The sequence below is a fragment of the Pan troglodytes genome, chromosome 17, assembly GCF_028858775.2.
Source record: "Pan troglodytes isolate AG18354 chromosome 17, NHGRI_mPanTro3-v2.0_pri, whole genome shotgun sequence".
Taxonomy (NCBI): Eukaryota; Metazoa; Chordata; class Mammalia; order Primates; family Hominidae; genus Pan; species Pan troglodytes.
In genome coordinates this window covers 83,286,736-83,313,463 of record NC_072415.2, presented here as the reverse complement: position 1 = coordinate 83,313,463, position 26,728 = coordinate 83,286,736, and the positions used below count along the sequence as shown (strand labels likewise).

The 26,728-nt window shown below is 34.3% G+C and overlaps 1 long non-coding RNA gene across 1 annotated transcript; it reads left to right on the top strand.

Annotated features, from left to right (window-relative positions):
• The first annotated feature begins 7,577 nt into the window (after nucleotides 1–7,577).
• LOC101057081 (uncharacterized) lies at nucleotides 7,578–25,678 on the top strand. The gene is made up of 3 exons (XR_001711421.4): nucleotides 7,578–7,932; nucleotides 16,279–16,384; nucleotides 21,523–25,678. It is a non-coding gene; the product is annotated as an uncharacterized LOC101057081 (long non-coding RNA).
• The last annotated feature ends 1,050 nt before the right edge of the window (nucleotides 25,679–26,728 follow it).

Genomic DNA, 26,728 nt, shown 5'->3' with positions numbered 1-26,728 from the left:
CAACTATTCTGTAGTCAAAGAACAGATCTACCTTGATTTTCATTTTACTTTACGTTAATCTTCATATTAATCTCTGTTGTTAAATTACAGTCACCGATGTCCTACTTAAAAATAAAAGAAACCTACTAAATAAAAGTACGCAAACCCACATTATTAGGACTTGTTCCTAACTTCTTCCTGACAGAAGTGATCAAGGCACAGAATTGCCTTATATCAGAGTAGAAATGTGAGAACTAGGCAATTATTTTGGTTACCACACAGTCCAAAGTTGACTCTGCACCTTTCCTTCAAGATTCAGGAGCAAAGACGAGCCAAAGAGAAACACAATGGGAAGACATGGGACTTCCCCGCAACATTATATTTAAATCAATTGTAATTAGGGAAGTCATCCTTTTATTTCCATTAGCATAAGTAATGAGTTAAAATTGAACAGAAAAATTAATCTCAGAAAATGCACATATGTCTTTTCGTTTTTATTATAAAATGAAGATTGGTGATCAAGGGTGAGAAAATTGTCCCCTAGTCTAGACTGTTGTTTGCTAGAAGATTTATTTATTTTCACTATTGATTTATGGATTCAACAACGATGTATTAAGTCCCAACCACTTGGTGGTGTGTATGTATACAGTGGAAAAATGTCACTGCCATTATATAGTTCATATTCTGCCTTCCAGAAGATAACTTGCTGATTGGCTGTAGAGTGAACCTGTGTTTGTTTTCACTGTTTAATTACTGTCCCCAGTCTCTCAAGTCACCAATCCATACGCAAGGCTGTGATGCTCACTCTGTCATGTTGCCAAGCTTTTTTCAAGTAATGGCAGTTACAGACATGACAATGTATATGTTATTTCCTGTGATATTTTTAAAATTAACTGTGCTTGCAGATTATGTACAAACAGAGTAAAATTCAGTATTACACACTGTTTCAGAGACGGTGTTCAGTAATTTAAAAAATAGTGTTTGCTTATTGTCAAGCTCTCAGGAGCATGACATATATTAAGGAATATAAAGCCTCGTAGCCCTGACGTAAGAGCAACTGGCAGCATTGCTGCCACAGAAATGAGCACTGAGATATCGCAGCTTTACTACTGAATGATAGTGCAGGCCTCGGGGAGCAAAGAGTTTTTGTTTGTACAAGAAAATTGCTTGGTAGTGACAGAGATTCATTTCAAACCTTTCAGGAAGCTTTGTATGATTTCCCAAGGGATCTCTCCAGGGGTCACAAAAGAATGGGGAAAACAAATCTGGCCCTTCTATTCTTGCCAGAAGGGAGGAAAATTAATATTAGAGAGTTTGAGTTCTATCCATTTCACTCATAAAAACAAGCTCTTTCATTGGGAGGTGTTCATTTCAAGACTCTTTCATCTCCACCCACTTCTATTGCACAGTTTCACTGGTGTCACTGGACAATGAATAGTAACTGGGATCAATCACAATACAAACACATCCCTTTGTATTAATCTTATATAACAGCAATATGTGTTTGGTTAACCAAGGCAATCAATGGTGTTTCCAGTACCTGCCAGAGTGCCTAGCACCAAATAAATAGTCAAAAAACTTCTGGTATGATTTTAATAACCTTTGAGGCAAGCTAATTAATATGCAGATAGTAATTTAACAGTTGTTTGAAGGAAAAAATATATAGAAAACTGTTGGCAAGGAGATTTACATTCTTCTGGTGAGAAGATAGTATAATAATGCTTCTACAGAAAGGCAATTTGGAAAGTTTTGTTACCATTAAAAATGCAAATGCTAAGAATTTGTTCTCAGGGTATTTCTTGCAGCTCTTTTTAAAGCATTAAAAGATTAGGAATTATATAAATATTTAAATACTTAATAAAAAGTATCCGGCGAATTAACATTAATACTTTTGTATAATGGAATACCATGCAGCTGTTAAAAATTATAAGGTAGCTCTGTGCGTATAGTCTCATAGAACTTCCAAGACATACTGACAATTGAACAAGTAAGACACAAAAAATTACAGTTTGCTATAATTTGTGAAAAAAATGACAAATGTGTGTGTGTGTACATCTTCACACAAATATGTTTAGATTTGTGAACAGATAGCATACTAAGAAACCCAAGAGAGGTTGCCACTGAAAAGATAATTGGTCAAAAGCCACAGAAGAATGTGAGATTTCTGTATACATTTTGTACCATTGGACTGCATTACTTATTCAAAAATCATTAAATTTTAATTTAAACATTACTGCAAGAATGAAGATATAAATTGACAGTTCTAATTAATGACATTTGATTGTATTTTGTTGTGCACATTTTGTTGTTAAATACGTATGAATCACTTTAGTGTCCATAATTTACATTCTATTTGATACATTTCAGAAGCATTCAGAACTTACGTATCATTAATTTGGAAAACTCAAATTTAGAAATTTTATTGCTCAAAATAATGGAAACAATCCAGTGGGTGAGATGTTTCTATAAAGATAGTTAAACAGAATGAGCTATTAAATTAACATTTTGAACTGTTAAAATATTTTTGTTTCTATTTTAACAGTTCATGATTCACAACCATTTTAAAAGATTCATTTCTCTAGATTCATTTAAAAATTTCTCTTAAATTACTATATACAACCAGTAATTTGTAGTCTTTTTATTTACTCCTTTGAGTCATACTGCCAAGTGCCACACAGTCCCTTCGCTGAGGTCATTTCAAGTATCGGAAAATCTTGCTCTTTGCTGTGGAACGATGAAATGTGCATTTACTTGGAGTGAAATATAATTTAGATTATTCATGAAATTAACATAACATAAAAATAGAAGAGAGAAAAACAAAACAATTTTTGATAAAATCATTTTGGCTGTTAGCATAGAAATAATTTAAGAATAGAAAAATCACCATGTTGCAAATACCAGTATAATAATTGATTCCGGTGAGAATCATTAACAGATGTTAAACAGGATGGAAGATGTTTGAAGAAGTTATTCGTGTGAAGCCTAAACATCATCCTTAGGGATTACTGACTAATAGCGAAGGGGAACATTTACCTGCAGTTGCACAATGGAAAGAACCGGTGGTCCACCTTAGCTAGGTGAGCAAAATCTGCCCAGCCGACCCAACATTTCAAAAAGTGACTCCCAATATCATGCAACGAAAATACCAAACTATTGGTTAGTATCGTTGAAGAATTGTTTACCTGAAACTTAATTTCTAAGTAATACACAATATTTTACTTATCTATGGGGTACATGGGATACTTTATATTTAGTGAAAATGTCACACAGACCTAGAATATTGGGGAATAAAATCTGCAAAACTGTATAGACTTGACTTTCAAAAAAAAATCCATATCATAAAAAAACAAATAAACTTGGTTGCCTTCAAGATTCAAAAGTTACTAAATGGGCATGGGCATAAAAACCAAATATTCCATGAAATCCTTAATTTTATATTGGATCAAATCAGAACTGTTATAGCAATATATAAAATTTGAACATGGATTGAATGTGATGATATTTTAAGATTATCATTTATTGTTTCCAATATGGTCATGATATTGCAGTTATGCAGAGAAGGCCCTTAAGCTTAGGAGATGTATGCTAAAGTTCATGTAGGTTAAGTATGATTATGTCTGCAACTTACTTTCAAATACTTATACCCTGTATTGAGTTATGTACATCCATACGCACACATATGCACACACACAGGTACATACATACTCTTATGTTGATTATATATGTTTTAGTTATAAACATATATAATACATTTGAGCATAAGCATACATTCATCTATCTATATACCACCACCCCCCTCTATACATATATATAAACTTCAGATAATATATAGACTGACAGATGAATAGACTAAGCAGTTGATCAATTGATCAAAATGTAGATAGATGTACATATCTGTATATTTTGGATCCCAAGACTCATTTTTCCAACTGCATCTCTGTGTGTACAAACTCTATCATTGTTCTTTTTATGGATTGAAAAATCATCCAACATTTACAGAAAAAATGAAGAAAAGATGGCCAATATGATGGCTGTTGTCCATTTTCTCCTATTCTAGCCTAGATGTATCCTCTAAATTTTTGTGCCTCAATTTATGCCTCAGGATGCTTACCTCTAGAGACTGTATCATTGAAATTCCTTGCCTGGAAACTTTTAAAAGCTGATCTTTAGTATATTGTGTAGCACAATTACCTTGCCTTTTCTGAACATCAGAGTCTTGATTTTAATTATAATTGTGTTAGCATTATTATAGAATCTGTGCAGAACACTGGGTCATGTGTTTTGCTCATATTCAGCTCATGTACTTCACTAGTAGCAGGTGTGGATATATAACAAATGCTAGATGTGTTCTGTAGTCATAAGTTTTCTAGAGACCACTGAAGGGTCTGTTGAGAATGAATAAATCTCCACAATGAAATAAAAAGCATATCCAGGCAGGGCGCAGTGGTTCAACCCTGTAATCCCAGCACTTTGAGAGGCCAATGCAGGAGGATCACCTGAGCCCAGGAGCTCAAGTCCAGCCTAGACAACATGGAGAAACTCCATCTCTATTAACAACAACAACAAAAAAACATAAACATTAGCCTGGTGCAATGATGTAGGTCTGTAGCTCTAGCTACTCAGGAGGCTGAGGTGGGAGGATCCTCTGAGCTCGGAGAGTTGGAGGCTGCAGTGAGCCAAGATCATGCTGCTGCATTCCATTCTGGGCCACAAAGCGAGACCCTGCCTCCAAAAGAAGAAAAAAAAAAAAAAAGCCTATGCATTTTGCTTTATATTAACTGTGACATAAATATATATCTGTTATAAGAGATGTAGATTAAGATTCTGAAGTAGTGCTAGCTTTCTCTTAAGAGGGGTCTAGTCAGAACTGTGATCCTATATAGCCAAGTCTCTGCATTCATTAGCTTCAGATTCCTCTTCTCTCTGCTATGCCTGTGCACATTCTGCAACCACACTCCCACACTGTTGACCAATTCCATCTCCACTTGGATTGACTGTGTTCTTTAATGTACTGTCCTAAAGCTGACTTTACGTTTAGGCTTGCTCAAGGCTCTCTGCAAATTCTCATCATGATTGGATTCTGCGAAGCTTTGCTTCTTTGAAAACATTCTTAATAATGTTGGCTGGCTGTTTGGTGTAATTCAGGGATGATCAACAAAGTGGTTGCTGATACGAAAATAATATAGTGCAGCTCTGAATAATATATTGTAGGCCTTGATTAGAATTCCATGGACTTTTGACCTGGGTGAGAGATTCACGTACTATGTGAATATCTAGTTTCTTCTTCTATAAAGTGGGGAACAATAATACCTACCTGATAGTCTTATTGAGAAGATTAAATGAAAAAAAGGTAGAACAGTAAATGGCACATGGGAATTACTTAATCAACATTACCATTGTTATTACTAATAGTATAGTACTTTTATTATTATCAGACAAGTTGATTTCTGAATAATTTTCAAAGTAAAAAAACCAATTTTATTATAGAAGAAATTAATGCGCATAATGACATTGCCACTTCATTAAAATTCCTTCATCTACACCTAACTAAAACTATTTAGGATGTTTCCCTACTTAAACATTTCTTGCTTAATGTCACAATGCCTGTATTAATTGCCACAGAGTGAATGTTGCCTCACTAAAAGCCAAAGCCTTCTTCTGTATATATTCAATTATTTAACCATTCAGTCCTGTAAAATTGACATGACTCTACTAAATACATTAAAAGATTGTTCATTGGTATTGAGATAATTTTAAGAGAAAAATATTTTAATGATTGCTTCATTAGATATCCTGATACTTGTATTTGAAGGAATCTAGTGGAATAGTAATTGCCATGCAAATACATTTTGAAAATGATCCTCAAATGTTTGTTTTAAACAATTAATATATTATAAGAAATCTACTGTATTCTTGTACAAAATAACATACACCCTTGAGTTCATTAGCTACATGAAGTGAAACCATTAAAGCTACTAATTAGCAAACAGGTAAATGCACAATGAATAAATCAATTTCCATCACTGAGAGATGTTTCTCAATGCATCTGTTGATATTAAAACCTTTTGGGCCTTCAAAACATTCTGTTTCTTTTTAATCCAAGTGAAAAATTTTATTAATTTCTAGAATGTGATGCTTAAAGGTTACATCTGAATATCAAATAACTTTCTAATTCCTAAGAACTAACATTTGTAAGATTGATCACGCTTGGGAAAAATAAAATCACTAGATGATAGTATGTCCAATTTTGAACCATGACAATAGCAAACTTAATCTTTTTAATATCTAAAGCAGATTACTTGACTATCTTTTGCCCTACATGATGAAAGTGTTTCAGTAATAATTATAAAACGTGTAACATATTTCAAAAGATAGGCATTGCTTTTTCTCCACTTTTGCCTTATTTATTAATTAATCTATTTATTGATTGAGCTTCACAAGGTCAATGCTTTGTGACATTGTTGGCAAGGGCAACTCCTTTAAAATTCTTATAGAATTCAGAATAATTAAATGCTAGTGGCTGGTTTTGTAAATATATTTAAATTACTACAAATTCCTCCAAATTCCTGCAGGATACAAAAAGTATAAGTCTTTATGCAATAGTTTCTATATGTGCCAAAAAATTTGAACATTCATCACTATAACCAAAGGCTATTCTATTAGTTTACAGAAATAATTATCAAGGAATTAATAATTTTATTTAATAAAGTTAATGAAACCAAAACATCTGCAAAACTAGTGATAACTTGAAACCTGCATCAGATTGGCCATGCTGGGAATTTAATTTCTATGCTCTTGAATCACTCTTTTAAAACTAGCAACTCAGAATTCAAAAACAAATGTCAAAACTGAAAACATTAGTTAAGTCAAATTTTGTATGAATTGTACCAATTACAAATTATCATACCTCATACTGTTTGAAATTTTAAACTCAAATAAAAAGGGGCCACACAAAGTTTGAACTCTACAATGAACCCTTTTTTGATCTTCACCTCGTATCAATTCCACTCACCGCCACACCTTTGGCATGAAAAGGGAATAGGTATTTATGATATTGTGTCTTTGGAGAAGAAGAGAAACATTTTGAGTTAGTTACTTTTATTTCAGTATGGAACTGGCTTACAGTCCCCAGTGCAGCCTTTTCCAATTTGTTCCTGCACTGCATATAAACATATTTTAAAAAGATGTCAGAATTTCTAAGGAAGTCATCGTAATTGAAGGTGAATGAACTAAAATGAGAATATCTACAATTTTCATCACCCAATATATTAAGATTTGTCTTTATAAAATAGTAACTGAAAATCAGAAGAATGATGTTTTCTACCTCTTTCTCTCATGTAGTCCCTCACCTAAAACATAGCAATTGTCCCCTGAGCGCTTCCTTTACTAGCCTTCCCTGCAGCGCCCCAGGAAGCCTGTGGATCAAGCAGACGAGTTAATTGGCCTTTCTGCAGGAACTGAGAACACCACCTGTGAGGCTCATGGTTTTAGGGTTTGGGGGAAAGACAGTGAGTCTTTCAAATGAGGAGCATGAACTTGGAAACATGATCCACAATAGTCTGGGATTTGTGGACACAGCAATATGAAGTTCTTTTTTTTTTTTTTGAGTCGGAGTCTCACTCTGTCCCCCCCCAGGCTGCAGTGCAGTGGCGCGATCTTCGCTCACTGCAAGCTCCGCCTCCCGGGTTCACGCCATTCTCCTGCCTCAGCCTCCCGAGTAGCTGGAACTCCAGGCGCCCGCCATTATGCTCGGCTCATTTTTTGTGTTTTCAGTAGAGACGGGGTTTCACTGTGTTAGCCAGGATAGTCTTGATCTCCTGACCTCGTGATCCTGACCTCGGCCTCCCAAAGTGCTGGGATTACAGGCGCCAGCCACCGCGCCCGGCAGCAATATGAAGTTCTAAAAGCAAGTCTTCATCAGGAAGTGTCCTTGATCACCAAAGGCTCGCCCAGGTGAGTAAGCTTTTTTCAGGAAAGCTGTTTTCTCAAAGTACTTAAGTGTTGGGTAATTGTTTGGTAGAGACTTCCTGGAGTAAAAGGTAAAGTTAATCATTGGTTTATAGGATTTCTTTCTTGACAAGTGCTTCTTAGAACAAAAACTGTGGACACAGTGGTCTCATAGCTGGGATCTGTCGGTTTTGCCGTGTTCTGCTGTGTGGACATGGGCACACTCAGGTCTCACCGAGCTGCCTTTAGAAAAGGCCCTCCGCTGGGCTGCCCTTACAGCTCCCTCACCTCCCTTCCACGCATCAATATTCATGCATTTAAGCTGAAATTCTCAACCCTGTAAATGACAGGAGTAGAAGTTGGTAATACTTTCTTCTCTCCTGATGAAACATTATAGATGGGGCAAATAAGGGTAAAGAGTAGATGCAGGTTGAGTTATTTTAGAACTAAATTATCAGTATCACTAATCAGACAGTGAGATTTAAGGAAAAGTGTTCTTCAAAAGAAGAAATGAGTTGCTACAGAGAAAACGGTGACAGTTAGGGAATAGTGGGAACATTAATGGGATCTGCTTAAAGGGATTTGCCTACAATTGTACCTCAGAGGGCTGCATTATACCACAACCCACTGTGCAGGGTTCAGGGAAACTTTCCCTCTCACTCTGAAGATTAACATCTAGTTTGGTCTAATTCAATTGATTATGGATGACTTAGAGGAAATGTCATAGAACAAATTGAGACCTGTATCTTTAATATTGCAGAGTAAGAGGAAAACAAGGGAAAAGGATATTGATATAAATTATAACTCATTTCCAGCCAGTAATATATCGATAAGTAGGAAAAATAACTTAGAAGTATGAAGCTCTACAATTCATAAGGTTTATTTAATGTATGCATACATACGAAACTTTTCCCATATATATGGAATATGAAATTCAAAGTAAAAGGCAATGCTTTGAAGGTAAGCATCTTTGAATAATGAGCATGAGTAATAGACTTATTATGAGAGAAAAAAGTAGAATAAAACCTTATTCAATTTCTAGAAGATGAAAGTATATACTTATGGCTACTAGAAAATAACAACGAACTTATGTGCATATAAATGCATTTATATAAGTCAAACTCTTGAATATTAAAAAAATCATTCTCCTGAGAAACTCTTACTTAGAAAATAATGACAATGCAAAAACTATTGAAATAAGTGGGATTGAAAAAAAAAACTTAGTGGATAAATCATGCGTTATATTTCAATTGAACAAAACATTACAAATATATTCCACTTTATTAAAAGAAGGAATTTGGAGGCACTGCTACCCTCAGGCAAAAAACCAATATAATGTTTGACATTTTGGGGATAGTGAACAAAGAAGGTGATAAACGTAGTGACAGCGATACGCATTTTTTCTGCTATGAACATTAATATTTATGCCTAATTTGAGAAGCTGCAACAATAATAATACAAAATGCATTTGGGGAAATTATAATAAGGTAATTTTAATACTCTTGTATTATATTAAAAGGGAGTAGTAATAATTATTAATTTTAGCCTTCAATAATTTAATAATGCATAGTAAAATTTCAAGGGTAACCACTTTAAGAAGCAAGGTAGAGTTTATAAGTCACAACATGAAAATAAAATGAAAGAGGGGACAAAATGACATTTTAAACTTCAATCAAAAAAGACCAGATAGAAAAAAAAACAAGAGAAAATATATAAATATTAGAAATATATCAGTAATGAAAATACCTAGATTTATCAGTTCTGCAAAAGGAGATAGACAAATTTTTCATTGAAGTTTTTTTAAGTTGAGAACACATACCTAAATTCAAAGGAGATTTAAACAACACACAAATATTGAATTGAACAAACATAAATAGAAATATATACTGCCAAACTCAAGAAGGTGAATTTCTACGAAACATTACAAAAGTGCTTATACAATGGGCCCCAAGTAATGTCCTAAAAATTTCAAAAAATCAGTGTCATACAAATAAGTTCTTTGATCACAATGCAAATAGCCAGAAATCAATAAACAAAAGATAAAGTTACAATTGAACGCCAAAAGAAAAACATAGTTTAACATATTCCATGGATCCAATAAAAAATAAAATAGAAATTACAGGATATTGCATCATAAAGTCTGCCCAAACTCAGACACCAGGCTTGAGAGACCTACCTTAAACTCATCCAATCTGAATTCTAAATCCTTATGTTTTCTTTTTTTTTTTTTTAATTTCCCCAATTTGAAACACTATTAAGATTCTGTCAAGGTAGTGTTCTCTGTTACTGCACTAAATCTAATAACCTTAGTTTTGCTTGATTAATGTGTTTTTCTGAAACCTTCTGGGGCTCAGCATTTGACAGAAGGCATTTAATGTGAAATTACATTAAGGCATCTTAATAGATGAGCATTACCTGAACCCTAGCTTTCTGTGTTTTCAGTGAATTGGGATGAATGATTGTTGCGTGGTTAATATTTTTTACTTACGTGCAAGACAAGGAGCTAAAGTCTTTCTTCCACGAAACAGAACCAAAAAGCAATAACAATGTTACATGACAAAACTTCAGTGATGCCGTAAAATATCATATTATGGAAATTTAAAACTTCAAGTGCATACATTTAAATAATAATTCAGACTGTCGAAAGAAAAACTTAGGTAAATTAAATTTAACAGAGTTTAAACAAGCAAAGAACAATTTGTGAATTGGGCAGGCCACGGGACCAGAACAGGTGCAGTGTGACTTGGGCTGCCACGTGGTCAGTAACATTTATCAACAGAAAAAGGATAGTGAAGTTTGGAAAATGGAAATGAGGGACAGAAACAGCTAGATTGGTTACAGCTTGGCTTTTGCCTTATTTGAACAAGGTGTGAACAGTTGGCCACCTGTGATTGGTCAAAGGTCAGCCACTGTGATTGGCTGAGACTTTGCTACTTGTTAAAAGTAAAAACGTGTTTACACATCTAGCGGATTAAAGTTCACTATGTATGGAGAGACCTTTAGGTGGAATTTAAAATATGTAAGGAGGCAGCTTTTTGGCCAAACTTAATTTGACAAGACTTAAAGGTAATTATGCAAACATCCACATAAAGAAATAAACAGATGCAAAAATAAATAAATAAATAAAGAAAGAAAGAATACAACCAGTAGAAAAAGAAAATAATAAAGAAAAAAATAAATGAATAAGACATCAAAAGCTAAGTTCGAGGGCATCAAAAATGACCTTTTGTAAGCACATTTTAAATGTGCTTACAGAAAATGTTGTTTTTTTCAAAACTGATAAGCAAGTTACAAATTAAACTATGATCAGTAAAAAGGAGTTAATGCCAGTAAGCCTGAATTTGGAGTCTTTCAGATAGCTTTATTCATCCTTCAGTGGAGTGCTTTCTACGACATTTTTAAAGTCACAATTGAATTTCTTTTCTTAGAGAATAGCATCAGTCTCTACTGGTAGAAATTAGAGGACAGAAAAGAATATTTGTCTTCCTTTTACAATTTTTCTTCTTTTATACTAACGTGTAACACCACATTAATAATGGCAAAGTTTCTATGATGCCTTCTTTGTTATAGCATATTTTTCTGATTTCATTAAAACTTGTCCTGGTTTCAGCTATTAATTCTCTGTTACTAACATGAAAAATGGAAAGAAGCTGGCTATTTGCCACAATGATGTTAGATTCCAGGTTTAATTTTTTCACCGCAGGGATGTGTGTGTGTAAGGTGCGTGTCCACCTCTCTCATTATCTATCGATTTTTGCTATTAAGCCCAAGGATATATATATCATAGAGATGAATAACAAAACACAAACTTTACTAGGAGATATTCTGAGTATCAATAAAGCAAATGCTTTTAACCTCAACTGACAAGGAATCTGCTCTTGTTAATCTACGTTTGCTATTGAGATCAGAGCATTTTATTCTCTTCAGCAAAGTCGGCTTTATTCTTGTATTTTTCATTTATTACCACAGGGAGTAGAACCTTGTTCTGGCCTCTAGAGTCCTGCTGTTTGGAATAGGCTCAACTTTTTATCAGTCTGAACATTTTCAATCCAGGTACAGAAATGTGATCTTCAGATTATGCATACTATAAATATTCATCATCTCCTGTTTTTCAAGTATTTAAATAAGCATTATATTTGTATATCAATGCTGCAGGAAAATTAAGTCTTATTTTGGTGTGGCATAAAATTTCATCTAGGCAAAAGGACATAAAAGAAAAGTATTTGTTTCATAGATATATGTACAGAAAATATACAATAGCCTTAAAATCGTTTCTGCTCTTTAAGCAATATGAGAATACATACAAAAACATCTTCCTAGCCCAATATATTCTTTGATTTTGATATGCACTTCTTAAGTTATAAATGGTTTTAAGGACTTTCCTTATACTTTCTGAGAGTTTCTAATTTTTCTCTATTTTCTGTAATCATTAATTTCCTTTACTAATTTCTGTATTGAATCTATTTTCTTTTTAAAAAATATTTTCTCTGAACTTTTTCCAAATTAAGCTATAAACCCCATTGCCTTATATTTTTCAAACTTTTCAGTGTCTCATTTCATATTAGTTTTAATTTTCTTTTCATGAGATTTAATTTTTATGGAGATTTTTATTTGTTCCTTTATAAATTCCGTGTCTTCCTGAGAAAGCCTTTAACATTTCAGAGTTAGAAATAAATTTATCCAAATTACTTCTTGTGTTTTGAAGGTTTTATTTCATTTAATCATTTAATATTTGACTGGTATTAACATTATTCCACTGTAAAATGAACTTGTATAATTTATGATTATTTATATAAAAAAGCTTTATGAGTTTTTCTGTTGCTATAAAAAATCTATTATTTTTTTCTGTTGCTATATTTAAAAATCAAGCTAAAGCAGCCACTCCTACCATCACAAACACACACACACACACACACACACACACACAAACAAGCATGATTCTATACACACACACACACACAAATTAGGACCTTTTTCTCCTTAAATCCCAGCAATCATTGTCACTACAGATATCATAAACAGCAGGAACAGATGCTCAAATGTGCCCTTAGGGCAGCCTCGCATGCTCTGAAAGGTATAGCCTTATGGTAGATATATTCCAATACTTTTTAAAAGTGAGAATTAAAAAAAAATATTAGTTGTTTTTACCAAGCTAGCAAAATTGATAAGGAAAACACAAAATACTTTATTATTGTGTATGTCTTGATTTTATAACTAGAAACCCAAAGAACACCCATTATTAAATACCCACTCTTCTGCACTAATTTGAAATGCCGCCTGTAGTCTGGAACACATTTCTGTTCTCAGTGATATTTTCCAGTGACGACCACACCGATGTCTATCCTAGTCACTGCCCTTCTTTCTTCCGTGACGTTGACACTGCCCCAGTGAGAGACGGGTCTGTTCCCTTCCCTCGAACCGGAGCAGACCTTTGTATCCAGCTGGACTGACAGACTATAATGAGAGTGATGCTATGTGACTTCTAAGGCTGGTCTGTAAGAAGCTTCTCCCTTGTTACCGTCTTTCTTGGGAAATGCACACTGGGAGTCCTGAACCTGTAAATTAAGTCCAGTTATCCCAAAACCGCCAATGAGAAAAGAGACCATAAATAAACTGAAGGAGATTCCTGATGGGAGCCAGGAGTCTTAGGCCTCAGCAGTTTGAGTCTTCCCAGTCTGGGGTTCCGACGGGCAAGGGTGCCCTTCAGATGCCTCCAGGGCTCTAGTGGTTGGAGCTGACACCAAGAGGATCCCAGACAAGCTGCCTCTTCGGAGCGCTGCCCAAATTGCAGATTTGTTATCTAAAATTTGAAAGTGGTGTTTCCTATGACAATTAATAATGGAAACTATTTCCATGTATCTTTCATTATTTTACTATAACTCATTGATCTACATTTTTATTCCCCTGTAGATACTAGCTTCTAAAAATTGCTCTACCTTTAAAAGATCAAATGTAGCAGGGAAAAAAAATTATTCCTATTACTCAAAATATCCTGGGTTTTTTTGTGATTTCTTTTTTGCTTCTTTTTCCAGAAAACCAAATTAATTTAATATCTCCTAGCAAAACAAATCAAAACAAACAAACACTATTTAGTTAAATTGTTATCCCACTGAATGTTTAGAAGAATTAAGAAATAATTGCTAGAATCATTCCCTAAGCTGAAGAGCAAGTTATGCTTTAAAATTTTAAGACATATGTTTTGATTTAAAGAAAACATTTTACAATTGTGTTTGTATAAGCTAATATAACACAGACTATTTCCTTGCAATAAAAATGCTCAATAGATTTCGTTATTATTATAGGCTTGTGAGTTTTTTAAAATTTTTGTCTTTTGATAATTTAATTCCATTATATTTTAAATGGTTATTTTATTTTTACTATTGATTTTGCATATTAATTTTATAACCAGTCATCTTTTTACCTTCTTTTTCCATTTATAAAATTTTAGATTATTTTCTTTGGGTTTCTAGTTGTAAAATTGGGACATATACAATAATAAAGTATTTTGTGTTTTCCTTATCAATTTTGCTAGCTTGATAAAAACAACTAATTTTTTTTTTAATTCTCACTTTTAAAAAGTATTGGAATTATATCTACCATAAGACTATGGCTTTCAGAGCATGCGAGGCTGCCCTAAGGGCACATTTGAGCATCTGTTCCTGCTGTTTATGATATCTGTAGTGACAATGATTGCTGGGATTTAAGGAGAAAAAGGTCCTAATTTGTGTGTGTGTGTATGGAATCATGCTTGTTTGTGTATGTGTGTGTGTGTGTGTGTGTGTGTGTGTGTGATGTGAGCAGTGGCTGCTTTAGCTTGATTTTCAAATCTCAATTTTCTGCACTCTAACTATGGAATTTGCTTGTCTAATGAATATATTGTGAGGAGATAAGATTTTTAGCACAGTGCCTGACAAGTAATAAGCAGTTAGTATATGTTCTCTCTAATATAATTATCACTAAGTGTGTACATTTTAGCTTTATTTTTTTGAAAAGGATTGTTATCTACGTAGATATTGAGCTTTTTTTTGTATTTGTTTTGTTTTCTGATTGATCTTGTAACTGTGATGGAGTAAATGCAAATAGGATTATTTAGATAAGGAAAATATTTTTGTTTTAAGTGGTCTTACATTCAAAAATTATTTTTTTAAAGATTTATAAGATCCTAGATGGTTTCAAACTTAAAAATATTGAGGAAAATTCCTCCTTGATAAAATAGAAGAATGTTTCTCTTGGATCATTTGTAAAAGGATGTTACTTTAAATTTGTGTTACTTCTGTAACATGATTTGTAGATCTTTATTTTTCTTTCGTTGTTTGAGATGGGGTCTCGCTCTGTTGTCCAGGTCAGAGTGCAGTGGCATGATCACAGCTCACAGCAGCCTGTTCCTCCCGGGCTCCAGTGATCATCCCACCTCTGCCTCCTGCAGGAGCTGGGACTATAGGCACAACCCCACTGTGCCTAACTAATTTGATTTGTGGATCTGATCTTTTCATATCTGGATATAAAATATTTAGTATATTCTGTAGATCCTGATATATATCTTACGATTTTGGCCAATAAGTATTTGTTTTATAGAATAATTCAACTTGACTGTATTGTACGTATCATGTTTTCATTTTTGTAAAATAAATGCCAAGAAGTGCAATTTCCAGGTTGTATTGTAGTTATGATAGTTGCATGTTTGTTTATTTTGGAAACCGCCAAACTGTTTTCCATAGTGGCTGTACCATTTAACATTCCCATCAGCAAAGTTATGAGTAATTCAGTTTCTCCATATCATCACCGGCATTTGGTGTTTCACTATATTTTATTTTGGCTATTCTGATAGGTGTATAGTAATAGCTCATCGTGGTTTGAATGTGTATTTTCTTACCAGGTTGTGATTTTCAATATATTTCACAAGTATTTTTTTGCCATCTATATCTTCCATGAAATGCTTAATCATATCTTTGGCCCATTTCCTAATTGAATTTTTTTCATTGTTGAATTTTGAAATTTTTTTTCTATATTCTAGGTACTAATCCTTTGTCAGATGTTGTTTTGCAAATATTTTCTTCAAATATGTAGGTTGTCTTTTTTATCCTTTTCACGAGAGCTCTCACAGAACAATAGCAATTAATAATGAGTTCTAATTGATCCGTTTTTCCTTCCATGAATTGTGCTTCGGGTGTTGCTATGCTTTGTGGCTCCTGAAGTTCACGTGTTAAAAACTCAATTCCCAATGCTATGTTGAGAGGTGGGACCTTTAAAAGGAGATTAACGGATAAGCATTGTTACTGCTTGAGTGGGTTAGTTATTGTGGGAGTGGGTTCCTGATAAAAGAATGCATTTGGCTCCCTTCCTTTCTCACAGGCATGCTGGCTCTCTTACACTTCCACCTTCCACCATGGGATGACGCAGTAAGAAGGCCATCAGTAGATGCCAGTCCCTCAACCTTGAACTTTCCAGATGCAGAACTGTAAGAATGAATCTTTGTTCATTATAAATTACCCAGTTGCAAGTATTCTGTTATGATAGTGTAGCACAAAATAGATTAAGATGAACGTCAAGCGTTAGAATGTTAGTCAAGCTGTAAATCTCAAAAATTTTCCTCCTATGTGTTTTTCTAAAAGCTGATGGTGTACATTTTACATTTAACTCCATCATCCATTTTGAGTTAACTTTGTATAAACTGTGAAGTTTAATTTGAGATTGTCTGTTTTATAGATGTTAATTGCTTTAGTAGCATTTATTGGAATGGCTTTCCTTCCTCCATTGAATTGCCTTTGCATCTTTGAAAACAGTGAATTGGGCATATTCATGTGAGTCAATTTCTGAGCTTTCTACTGTGTTCCATGGATCCATATGTCTATCTCTCCACAAATATTACCAAATCTTGACTGTAGCTATATTATGTCTTGAACTATGGTAGACTAATTTTTTCTGTCTTTTTCTATCTAAAAATTCATCTAACTACTATAGTTTTTTTGCCTTTCCATAAAAATATAAAATAATCTCATCTGTATTTACAAATAATTTTTCTGTCATTTTGAGATAAATTGCATTAAGATTGTATATCAACTTGGGGAAAATTGTCACTTTACTATGTTGAATCTTTAAATCCATTAATACAGTGTGTTTTTTGATTTCTTTAGATCTATGATTTCTTTCATCAGCATTTTGTAATTTTCAACATATATATCTGTACTTGTTTCATAAGATTATGCAAAATGGAGTATTTTTTTCTTTGTATTGATTGTAAATATTATGTTTTGATTTTCAGTCTTCACATATTCAATGTTAGTATATAAATATCTTGGTACTGTTTGGATATTTGACCCCTCCAAACATCGTGTTGAAATTTGATCCCCAGTGTTGGAAATGGGGCCTAATGAAAAATGTTTAGGTCATGGGGGCAAATTACTTATGAATGGCTTGGTACCATCCTCAGGGTAATGAATGAGTTCTCCTTCTAGTACTTCCCATGAAAGCTGGTTGTCAAAAGAGGCCGGCCCCTCCCTCCTCCCTCTCTTACTTCCTCTCTTGTTGTGTGATCTTTGCACATGCAAACTCCCATTCACCTTCTGTCATGAGTGGAAGCAGCCTGAAGTCCTCACCAGAAGCGGATGCTACACCCATGCTTCTTACGCAGCCTGTGGAATTATGAGCCAAATAAACCTCCTTTCTTATAAATTATCCAGCCTCGGGTATTCCTTTGTAGCAACACCAAATGGACTAAAGCATGTGAATAATTTTTGCATGCTTATCTTGCTTATCCTACTCATTTTGGGCTTTTCTTTTAAAGATTCCTTGAAATTTTCTGCATAGACAAACGTCATCTGCAAATAGGGATATTTTATTTCTTACGTTTTCCTCGGTATTTTTTAAAACTTTCTTTTCAGACATTTTTGTTCTGGCTATAACCTCCAGTATTAAGTTGAATTAGAGTATTAAATAAAAGCAGTAAGAAAAGATATTCATTTTTACTTTTTTTCTGCTCTTGACGGAAAACGTTTAGTCTTTCCTGATGAAGTGTGAAGTTAGTTAGCTGCAAGTTTTTTTTTGTAGCTGTCCTTTACAATTAAAACTTTACTATTTGTAGATGACATTTATCAATATTCCTTCATTCCTAGAATTGCCAAGAGTTTTTGTCTTCAATGAATGTTGAATTTTGTCAAGTAATTTTTCTGCGTCAATTGATATGATCTTGTAATTTTTCTGCATCAATTGATATGATCTTGTAATTTTTCTTTTCTAAACTGTTAAAGGTAAATTATATTGGCTTTCAATTATTGAGCCAGCCTTGCAAACTGAAATAAACTACAGTTGCTCATGTGTAAAATTCTTTTATATATATTGATAAGTGCTATTTGTTAATATTTTATAATAACTTTTACATTTTTATTCACAAGGGATATTGTTCTGTAGTTTCTTTCTTTTTTTCATTTTATGTACTGTCCTTGGTTTTGGTATCAGGGTAATGCTGACTTAAATTTAGTAATGATAAAATGAATTAGGAAGTGTTCCCTCCTCTGATGTTTTTTAGAAGAAATTGTATAGAAGTGATGTTAATTTTTGTTTAAATGTTTGGTAAAATTCTCCAGTAAAATTATCAGCATCTGGATATTTTATTTTCAGAAAATTTTAAGATCATGAATTATATTTCCTGAATAGTTAAAGGATGTATTTCATATTGAGTGAGATGTGGTACTGGGTGCTTTTTGAGAAATTTTTCAATTTTAAAGAAATTTTTCAATTTTATCTATTCGTCAAATGTATGTGTGTAGACTTTTTCACAGATTTTCCTTATAATCATCTTGACATCTACAACGTCAGTAGTGATTCCTCTGTTCCATTCTTATTATTGGTGACATCTCTTCCCTTTGTTTTCTTTTTTGTTAATCTTGATGTAAGCTTGTCAATTTTATTGATATTTTCAGGGAAATTGTTCTTTGGACCATTGATTTTATCTTTTGTTTTTCTATCTTTATTTCAATTGATTTCTGGTGTTTTATGATTTTCTTTTTTCTCTGCTTTAGGTTTATATTGTTCTTTCTTTTCTAGGTTTCTGAAACAAGATTTTAGATTATTAATTTATGTCTACATAATTTTAAATAAACTTTTTAATGAATTGTTTTATATTTACAGAAATATTGCAAAGGCAATACAGAGAATGTCTATTCCAAGTTTCTCTTATTGTTAACATCTTACAATATTAAAGCATATTTTTCACCATTAATAAACCAGTATTCATACATTATTATCAACTAAGGTTCATTCGAATTTCCTCAGCTCTAATTGTCATTTTTCTGTTCTAGCTCTTGATCCAAGACACTGCACTGTATTTACTTGGCAGGTCTCCTTAGACTTCTCTTGGTGGTGGAAGTTGGTCAGACTTTCCTTATTTTAATAATCATGACAACTTCCAGAGATTAGGAAAAGTATCCCTACTAATGTGTTTTAGAATGTTCCCCAATTGGGGTCTGTCTTATGTTTTTCTCATGATTAAACTATATTAACGTGTTTTTGAGAGGAAGACATAAGTGGAATGCCATTCTGTTCACATCATATGAAGGGCGTTTGTTATAAAATGACTTAACCCTGTCAACACTAACCTTATTTACTTGGCCTGAGGTAGTGTTTCTCAGGTTTCTGCACAGGAATATTACTGTGCTCTTCTTCGTTTCCAGAGTGCACTCCTTGGAAGGAAGTCACTGTAGATATCCCACGCATGTGGAGAGGGGAGCTATGATCCACCTCATTAAGGGCAAGGTAGCTATATGAATTTGGATTTATTTTGCACAGAAGATTTGCCTATTCTTCCATATCTATTTACTTTATTCAATTTTTTTATATCTTCATGGATTCATGTTATTTCACTTAATACTTTGGGTTATAATCCAATGCTATTTTATTTATGTTGCTGCTCAAATTGTTCTACCTTTGGTTATTGGATGCTTTTTCAGTTAACTCTTGTATTCTTTGACATAATTCCCATAGTGTGTGTGTGTGTGTGTGTGTGTGTGTGTGTGTGTGTGTGTGTTGAGCACTTTCTTACTATTACAGCAAAATGGTCCAGGTTCCTCTTGTATATTTTCTTAACAAGTTTTAAAATCATTCACTTCTCCAACATGCTATGGCTCTTTTTATTGGTAAAGATCTCAGTTTGAGGTTTATTTACTGCTGCTAGGATGTTATTCACTGATATGAGGATGTTATTCACTGCTACTCCCAGGCTTTCTCAGTTTAAAGATCAAGGGGATATATATGTGTACACTAACTCATGTTAATATCTACACATGTCTGTAAATATTTCTGTCAGCATCTGTATTTCTATTAAGCTGAATATGTGTTTATTATGATGTATACAACTTTAGTCCATTTCTATTTGCTGTGTATCCTTGTCAGTAATTGGTAACGGCAGTTATTGGATTTTAGCCATTCTAGTAGGTGCATATAGGTACCTCATTGCTTTATTTTGCAACTGCATAGTGAAAAGGACAGGGAACATCTTTTCATATGCTCATTTTCTATCTGTATATCTTATTTGGTGAAATGTCTGTTCACAGATTTGGCCAGTTTTATAATTGGTTTGTTTGATGTCTTATTGTTGAGATTGAAACATTCTTTGTAAATTTTAGATACAAATTTTTTACATATATGTGTTGTGAAAACATTTTCTCTAAGCTTGTAGTTAATCGTTATATTCAGTTAACAGTATCTTTTTCAAAGCATAAATTATTATTTTATAATTAGCTTAAAATTATAACAAAGTTATAATATTAGCTTATTCTTTCTTGGATTGAGCTATTGTTTTCATATATAAAAATCATTACTGAACCCAAGATATTATATATTTGTCCTGTTTTATTTAAGAAAATTTACACTTTTGTACTTTACATTTAGACCTATATTTTATTTTTCATCCATTCTGACAATCTCTGTCTTTTCTTTTCACTTTTAAAGCAATTATCAATATATTTGGGTTAATATTACCCATATTTGTTTCTGCTTTCTACCTTTAACAGATGCTTATTTTCTGCTGTCTTGGGATTTGACAGAAGATTTTATGATTTCCTCTGGTCTTCCATCTTCACACATCAATTCTACTTCTTTTGCACATTTTTGTAGTCATTTCCCTACAGTCCGTATTCTACATTTTGACCGGATCTATGTCCACCTTTAAATAGACGATTCCTCTTTATAAGCAGTGCAGTGCCTTATAAGAGAGTATACCCTATTTCTCCTTCCCACAACCCTAGTGGCATTACTGCCATTCATTTCACTTATCCGTACCTATACATATTCATTCAGTGGATTTGTGGTATTATCACTTTAAACAGTTATTTTTTAGATCAATTAAGAATAACAAAAATAAAAGATTCTGTTATACCATTTTTTATTCATTCTCCAACATCCTTCCTTTAGATAGATTCCCACTTCCAACCTACATAATTTTTCTTTCCTCAAACAAAATCATTTTTTGAAGGACAGGTCTGCTGGTATTTTTATTCCTATGTTTTGTCTATTCAAGCAAGATTTTGTGTTTTTTTTTACTTTTGAAAGATAATTTCATTGGATATAGAGTTTTGATTGGTGCTTTTCTTCTTTTAACAGTTTAAACATTTCATTCCATCATCGTGTTCCTGGTTTCTATGAGAACTCCACTGTCATTCTTATTCTTGTTCCTCTAAATGTGAGGTATTTTTTTCTCCTTGGGCTTCTTTCAAGATTTTTCTCATTGACTCTGGTTCGCTTATGACATGCCTAGGTGTAGTCCATTTTGAGTATTATGTAATGAGACACCAGATCTTATTTCAACCTTCTGTTTTGGCTGGATTTCCTCTGAAACTGCTCTGGCAGCAAAGGAGGAAGGGTTACTCCCAGCTAGGGTTATAATTCCAGGTCCCTCACCTGGCCGCTGGGGAAGAGGCTCCGCATTACTGCGTGACAGAGATGCAAGTTCTGAATCACCTCTAGGCCTCCACTGAGACGCTCCATCTGGGATGACTGGAATTTTGGTTTCTGCTCACCACCTCCACTGAGACGCTGCATCTGGGATGACTAGGAATTTTGGTTTCTGCTCACCACCTCCGCTGAGACGCTCCATCTGGGATGACTAGGAATTTTGGTTTCTGCTCACCACCTCCGCTGAGACGCTCCATCTGGGATGACTAGGAATTTTGCTTTCTGCTCACCACCTCCGCTGAGACGCTCCATCTGGGATGACTAGGAATTTTGGTTTCTGCTCACCACCTCCGCTGAGACGCTCCATCTGGGATGACTAGGAATTTTGGTTTCTGCTCACCACCTCCGCTGAGACGCTCCATCTGGGATGACTAGGAATTTTGGTTTCTGCTCACCACCTCCGCTGAGACGCTCCATCTGGGATGACTAGGAATTTTGCTTTCTGCTCACCACCTCCGCTGAGACGCTCCATCTGGGATGACTAGGAATTTTGGTTTCTGCTCACCACCTCCGCTGAGACGCTCCATCTGGGATGACTAGGAATTTTGGTTTCTGCTCACCACCTGGCCTCCTTTGACACACCCAGCGGGGAGGCAGGGTGGGCTCCTCATTACTGCTAAGTGGGGGTAGAAGTTTAGGCTTTCCCCCGTGGCAATGGAGACCTGTCTCCTTACGTGGCCCTCTCTGACACCAACCCATGGGAGTGAGACATGCCCTGTAAGGGGCTTTGGTGGCCGTGGAGGCGAGGAACAGTCTCTCTCACTGTGTTTGGCTGGAGTAGCGTGGTGTTGCCGAAAGTCTTCTGTCTGCGGAGGCTGTACCTTTGGCCCTTTGGCAAGAGAGCAGTCTTTGGTTAGGATTTCCAGGTTGCTGGCTTCTTTATGTCCATTTCTGGGATATATGTGCCAAATAAAACAAAATGAAACAAAAACCAGGGAACACACAGTCATATAGTTCTTTTAAAGCACTACATGGCCAAAGTTTTCAGCCAGTGTGCTTTCTTCTTTTCATATTTTAGAGTCTCCTTATGTTTATTTTGTACACAATATCCTAGGTTTTACTAAATGGGAAGAATAAGAAGAAGTATGTCTACTATCTTTCTATTCTAACAATATTTTGTTATTATATAATAAAGTCCATTTTAATATTATTGAGAGGTATTTATTTAGAAAATGCTTTTTAATGATTTTAGGTAATCACCTATTTCTATGTATTTTTATTCTTCTGCATGCTAACATTTCTCTTTTATGTGTGTTCTATCTATTTCCATGTGCCAGGTTATTTCCTAAACTGGCATTTTGTTATTAGAGCTAACATAGTCAATTTAGAGCCATGAGAGAAAAGATCTTTCTTTCTCTCTCAGTAGATCTTTTTACGGTCTGATAGGAAGATCGGGAGTTCAGAGGGCCTTCATTCAATTGTAAATCCTGCTGTTTATTCTCTAATCTTATTCTATGATTTTTAAAATGGCAGAGTTGAATGTTTATTCTGATAATGCCTGTTTCATGAGCCACACCGTAGCTTGGAAGCATCTGCATCCCCTATACTTTGTGACATGTTACATGGGTATTGCACGAGCAATCCAAGTATTAAGAGCAACCCAACCAAGATATTCCTATTGATGGCAAGCCACTGAATTTGAATGCAAACAATAAAAACACAGGTGATGAGCTGTCAAAAGTTATGCATTTTTGATCGATTACTGCATTAAAACACTATTGTATAAGACATAGCTCCAGACAGACAATCGCCTTGTGAGATTAATCTAGATTCACAGGTGAATACTACTTTTTAAAAGTCAGCATTCTTTACATGCCAGAGTTGTCAGTCTTACAGTTTATTCAAGGATTATTGGCCACTCCACAGTCTGTTGCATGTATCCTGAAAAGCATATTGACATCCACTTATGACTCCCTCTCATGTTAAATGGAGTAGCTGCACCTTTGAAAATGGTGCATTGATTACCTAATTTTCCTCTTCCCCCTAAAGCATCCAACATTTGTGTTTCATTTGTAGTGCTACTTTCCTTGCTCAGAAGTATGGACTTCATTTCATCCATTTCCTCAAGCCAATTGATGGGCTGAGTGATTGGCAGTGGATCTGATTGCCAGGTTTCATTCACCCATGAGCTGTACACACCTGTTCCTCTGCCAGTTCAATAATATTCTCAACACATACAACGCGACTCTGATGACAAAAGCTCCATAGCTTGATTGAATTCCTTAGTGCCTCTTTTCTATGCCTTTTTCTGAGATTCCCACTCTTATTAACCCTTTCAATTGTATACTTCCCTACATTTCTTCTTTAATGATTATTTCTTTGCACATGTTTAGAAAATTTGCATTACAAGACTAATATTTTACTATTTCCTTACATTTTGAATTCTCAACAAAAATCACCCAACTGCCCCCCTGACGTAATTCTTAGCAGACCAAAAATCCAAATAATTTTCATTCTAATGTCATATCTCATACACTTTGTAAGGAATTGATTTCTTTCAACCTCCCATTCTCAACACTTCACATTGTACAGTGCTCTCTGTTTAACGATTCAAAGCACTGAAAATGTTCTAATGATTTGTTTTCTTATTTTCCACATTATCTTTAATTCCATAAATGCCAAACTTGCCTGGGCCTTTGACAAACAAACTAGGAATATTAAAGCCATAGATACACAATTTTACTTTAGGTTTAGTTATATTGTGATTTAAAAGTTCAAAATCTCAGTGGTTAAAACAGTAAGGCCTATTTCTTGCTCAAGCTGCAAATTCATAGTAGGTTGGCTGAAGTTCTCCTCCATCTTTTTCATTCTGGGGCCATCATTATCTACTTGTTTGTTCACTGATAAGCTTTTATTTTTCTCTCTTCTCTATAGAAAAAAAAATACTCTCTCACTTTTTCTTCCCAAACCATGTAGCCATTTTTAACTATTCCATCATCAATTAGTTTCTAGCTAATATTCTCTGACCAAATCTAGTGACTTCCTTCCTCCTATCGTTTTAGCTACTTTTTATGTACAATCCTCCCTGATAATGTTCACATTATATTCTCTAGCTGTAATGTGTTTAAAAGCGTGCGTGTGTGTTTATGTGTGCGCATATATGTGCATATTCTCTAGATGCAGTCAGAGGAGGAATTAATACAGAAACTTAGTTTGCTTTCTCTCAGAATCGAATATGGACTTTTGAATGAATTGTCTACATATGTCCTTTTGGAATCATTGATAGGAAAGCATTTGATCTCTTAGAGAAAATGAATAAGATGCAGTAATATATAGTTACCATTGTCAATGAGGCTCAGAAAAGTAAAATAAAATAAATACAGATGCTTTGAAATAATATAGGTACTACTGTACAACATGTTTACGAATTACTGACTACAACTATTGGATGTGTTTTAAGAGTATTTTTGTTCTTAATGTCTTGGTTGTGGCACTGAATATTTGTATTTTGAAAGTTTTATGTTCACAAAAAGCATGTTGCTCTGTTTCGTTGTTGAGCTGGGTTATAATTATGTTAACTCTTATGTTTACTCATTGGCTTTTAGTATTTCCTAACTTCAGTGATTAGATTAAATTATCCTACCCTAAACAAAGTTATAGTTTTTCATTTATATGAGTGATTATTTTATCATAGTTATCCCTTCTACTAAACTATGACAGCTCTAAGGGTAAAAGACATATGAATATTTGGCTGTCATTGTATTCCCAGAGCCTAGCATAGAGTACCTTGTTGAAAAATATTTTTGATTTAACAAATCAATACAAAATATTTTTGTAGGTACTATTTTGTAGCTATCTATCTTGTAAGGAGCAGATGATATATATATCCATATGATCTAGATATGTTTACCCTCTAAGTGAAAGAATATTTCAAACAATTTAAACATTTAATGATATTTTATTTAAACTTTTCTCATTGTGTTCGTCTTGTGAGATTAAATTTGACTCCAATTAATTTTGACATTAATAAAAGGGCTAGCACATATATTTATACATATAGTCACTGTGATAAAAGCTAAGACCTTTCAATTGCAAATGGTAGCAAATCAAGTTCAAACAGAATGGAGTTTACTGACGCATGACACCAGGAAGTACAGGGATAAGGTTGACTTAGTTAACAAATACACACAAAAGTACAAACAATGTGAATGTGAATATGATTAGAAATTTAATCTCTCTCTCTCTAATCTCTATCATTTATTTACTCTCTTTCTCAGAACTGGCTTCATTTTCAGATGGTTTCCTTTTAAAAGTTGGCCCGGGCAACTGCCATGTTAAATCTTTCTTATCCAGCAGTGAAAGGTCACTAAAGCATCTTTTTCTAAATAGCAGCTGCAAAATTCTCTGGTAAAACTCTCTTTGATCCATGATGTTGTGCCACATCCAGATCCCTGATTCCATCGCTGAAGTGATTGGGCTCAGCCTGGCGACCACAGGGTGAGAACAGCCTCATGTAAACAAGGACTCAGATGGGAGAAAAGTGGTTTCTGAAATGGTTGCTAAGGAAGCAAAACTGTGATTGCTGCGGTAGACAAGATAAGCGGGGGAGGGGTGGTCTCATTCCTGACCCCCAGGTGGGACACAACAACTTGTCTTTTATACCCTTAATGAGAGAACAATGCCTCGTGACTCTTTACTTTTCTCAGAAGGTTTTTAGTTTAAAATATCTTTGTTTCTTTCTCAGCAGCAGAACTAATATTCAGCTCACCTTTTACTTAAAATTCTCTGAATCCAAATACCAGGATGTAGTTTTCTATTAAGCACACAATAGATTTGTAGCTTTTTTCTCCGGGTTTTTTTTGTTTGTTTGTTTTTTGGAGACGGAGTCTCACTCTGTCGCCCAGGCTGGAGTGCA